Here is a 4,464-nt window from a genome sequence, read left to right as displayed (position 1 = left end):
TCCTTGTGGCACCTTAGAGACTAACAAATTTATGTGGGCATAAGCTTTCATGGGCTAAAACCCACTTCATCAGATGCAGGGAGTGAGAAATACAGTAGGCAGGTATAAATATTACAGCACATGAAGAGATGGGAGTTGCCTTACCCAGTGGGGGGGGGGGTCAGTGCTAACAAGGCCAATTCAAACAGGGTGGATGTAGCCTATTATTTAATTTATTTTATGATTTATTTATTATTTTATTATATTTATTAAGTGTCCTCGTTAGCACTGCTCCCCCCCTTGGTAAGGTAACTCCCATCTTTTCATGTGCTGTAATATATATACCTGCCTATGATATTTTCCACTCCATGCATCTGATGAAGTGGGTTTTAGACTATGAAAGCTTATGCACAAATAAATTTGTTAGTCTCTAAGGTGCCATGAGGACGCCTCGTTGTTTTTGCTGATACAGACTAACATGGCTACCCCTCTGAAACCTGTCACTAAAAACTTAATGACTTAATGAAAAGACAGCATTGCCCAGTGAACTCCAGATCACCAACATCATTTATGATCACATCTTTATGGAACTTTAAACTGCTATATCATTTTAAAAATTATTAAAACTTTGCATGAACCTATAATTTAAAGATTGCAATGTACTTTACACATTAATTAAACCTTAGTCATAACACCCTTGAGAGGTAGGCAAGTGCTGTATTATTATCCCCATTTTACATGTTGGTAAAGATGTTATACCAATAAAATAAAAACCAGCAGGATCTTATTAAAGGGGAAAAGGCAAAATGCCACATTTATTGTGAATACAGAAAGAATCATAGTAAGCAGTTATAGCTATAACATTCCATTCAATTTCGTATTTATTCACACATTCATTCATACACACACACACACACACACACAGAGGTTCTGCAAGGTTGTTATCATAGTTACTAGCCTTAGAGTTGCTCATGCCAAGCCACTGGCCAGGTGGCCTGGACATGAGGAGGGAGCAGGGCCTTGTCAGATGATCATCTGATGCTCCTGGAAGTTGGTTTGCAGAATCAGACCCCAAAGTTCTCACTTTCTAGTGTCCATTTTTATAGGAATTTCTTCCTATGCCAGTCTCTGGGAATTGCTTCATCATGCTGTTGCTGAATCAATCAGAAGATGGCACATTCCTGACGGCTCCATGCTGCCAGATGTTATCTTGTTCTTTGGTTCTCCCATTCTTGAGGCTGTTGGGTGGATTCCAGTCTGCCCTCCGGGGCTCCTCTGGTTATTTCCATTGACGCCTTCTTCAGCCAATGGACACTGGATTCTTAGGCTGGCACCTCCCTGATCATTCAGTTATTATCCACACCAAGCATCCATCCACATACATCCTCTATCTCTATTTTAATCACAATTGTTAACAAAGCGAGATGAATACAACAAAAGGGCGGGGAGTCTCTGGGTGCTGTTTCTGTTGTTACAGCGTATTGCTTTGAGTCTCTCTCTATGTGAGTAGTTGTTACAAAGAATTGTTTTGAGAACAGACTCTGTTTTAGAATGTACTAACACAATTAGCAGCTTGCAAGTTTCACACATAGAGAGAGAGAAACAGTACCAAAAACCAAGAGACCTCTTAATTAGTAATATCCTGGAATTTAAACTCTGGGGAATCGAACTCATTTGTGATTTTAATACAGAACTTCTTTAATATGATCCAACAAAGAGAGGCAGAGGGGTTAGACACAAATTTTCAAATGCGGCCTCTAAATATGGGTGCCTCAATTTTCAGGTGCCCAGATTTAGACAATAAAAGTACAATATAATCCAATGTCTGGAAGTAGAAGCTAGACAAATTCAGACTGGAAATAAGGTATACATTAAAATTTTAACAGAGAATAATTAACCACTGGAATAATTTACTAAGGGTCATGGTGGATTCTCCATTACTGGCAACTTTAAAATCAAGACTGGATGTTTTTCTAAATGCTAAACTCTAGGAATTATTTTTGAGGCGTTCTGTGGCCTGTGTTATACAGGAGATCAAATTAGATGATCACAGTGGTCTCTTCTGGCCTTGGAATCTACGAATCTACCTTAAATGTCTAGATTTGGGAGCCTGAAAATTGAGTCACCTGAATTAAAAAGCCACTTTTGGAAATCTGGCCCTAGGTGCCTTGTCCAAGATAACCCATAGTATAGTCAGCATAGTAGCATAGTCAGAAATAGATCCCAGTTCCCCGCTTTATTCACTAGATGCCACTCCTCTGTGTTTTCCACTGAATGCATCCGATGAAGTGAGCTGTAGCTGTAGTTCATGAAAGCTTATGCTCAAATAAATTGGTTAGTCTCTAAGGTGCCGCAAGTACTCCTTTTCTTTTTGCGAATACAGACTAACACAGCTGCTACTCTGAGTCCTCTGTTGTTGCTGTTTTTTAAATTAAGTGTCTGATCCAATTTCTACTGAAGTGAATGGAAAGACTTCCAGAAGTCTTGGATCAAGTTCACAGAGCCAAATTCTGTCCTGTTTTACACACTGATTTCCATGGGATTATCTGGGGTGTTAGCCAAGACAGAATATGGACTATACGGTAGCCATTGAGTACAGTGGTTAGCTACGTACGCTCAAACTTGTAGGGATATCTAGGAGAGGTCATTATTGAAGGCTTCACGGGAGAAGTAGTGCATTATAAGGATGAATTTGAAGAAAGAGAGGGGATTTGGAACTCAGGAAGAGGAATGCATGTTTTCCCCCTGAAACCAGGCAAAACTGGGTATTTCTTCTGTGTATTGCTTTTAGTTCTTCAGTTCATCCTCAGTTCAGTGCACCCAAGTGAACCCCAAATTCAAAGTGAAACTCAGAGGGGTAAACACATATGAAACAAAGCCAGAAAAAAAGTGTTGCATTGAAATCCTGCAAATTGAAAGCTTAAAGCTTTGCATAACTCTAATTATTAGAGGAAACCACTTGTCAGACAATTTTGCATAAGCAAGGTGTACAAGCAACCCTTGGCCATAGGTCAGAGCTCACCAGATAGTACCATCTCCAAAATATTTTCAAGCTTGCACAATGTTGTCTCAGCAACACTTCTGTGTAATTAAGTAAAATGAATTTTGAGACAAAGCAAGTGGACACATAGATAACAGATCTTTGGATAAACATCTGGCTGTTTTGAGTCCAGATCATAGAAAGCCATCTCAACCCTTCCCCCACTCCCTCCCTTTTCCTCTAACTACTCACACTGGCTTTTGCAAACAACTCTTGGCTGTGCAAACAACTGAAGGTTTCAGTGAGATCACACAGCAGGCAACATACTGTCAATGGATAAATATGTGGCTTGTTTCCCAAGGTCTGTCTCCTCGTTGTATCATTGCTGATGTTGAGCCATTGCTGTAAGAGTAGATTGGGCTAGCTATTTCTCACCATAAACCAGGCTTTGTACATTGTCTGAGTGGAGAAGAGAATGGAGATAGGTGCATAAGGGTACAGGAAGGGATACAAAAAGAAAGAGTATGCGGAAGGGAGGGAAAAAAGGAGAGCAGATTGAAAGAATATAATGTAGACAGGTAAATTAAAGGAGAAAGAAGGACCAATTATTTCAAAAGTTATGACGTTGTTACAAGCACATGTACATTCAGAGAACTCTATATAAGTTTAACAATAACAATATTAATGAAAGCCAAGACATCTTTATAAGAAAGAGATTGTAGCACACACACTTATAAAGACGGTAGAGTGCATGTTTAAAACCTAGTCTGAAAGGATTCATGTTCATTCTTGATTTAAACAAAGTAGTTTGCTGTGTTCTATTGTTTTATTGCATTTTATTACCATTTCTGGTAGCACCTACACACTTTCCAAACAGAGAAGACATGATCCATTTTGTGAAGAACTCACAATCATTTCGCTATATGTTATAACATGAAGTGTGTTTGTCCCCCAGATCTGGGGGAAGGCAATGGCAGACCCTTCCCCAGGAAAAACAGCCCTTCACTTTCCCAGAGTTGAAGAAATACCTGAACAATAGAAGATCATCATAAGATTGGAAAAAACAAAATGTTCGTGATAATGCCAACACTAGAACAAAATCTCCTTTCAGTAATACTAGTGTCAACCTGGAGTAATGCTTCTGACTTCACTCCAGATTTATACCAGTATAAATGACAGCAGAATTTGGTTGTTTACATATAATGTAAACAACTAAGAGGACCTGTTGTAGTTAGTACACCATCTCTACATTAATAACAGAACAGAGCTATTAAAGGAGTAAGTGGGCAATCAAATATGCCCTGCAAGACAGAATGATGGCATAATTAGATTCCAAATCACACATTATACTATACAAGGTAATATTACAGCTGGTATTCTGATTATTAATATGGTGTAGATATATATATGTTTACATTTCCTTTCTCACAATCATAGAATATCAGGGTTAGAAGGAATCTCAGGAGGTCATCTAGTCCAACCCCCTGCTCAAAGCAGGACCAATC

Source organism: Natator depressus, chromosome 1, assembly GCF_965152275.1.
Source record: "Natator depressus isolate rNatDep1 chromosome 1, rNatDep2.hap1, whole genome shotgun sequence".
Taxonomy (NCBI): Eukaryota; Metazoa; Chordata; order Testudines; family Cheloniidae; genus Natator; species Natator depressus.
Note: the sequence above shows the minus strand (reverse complement) of the source record.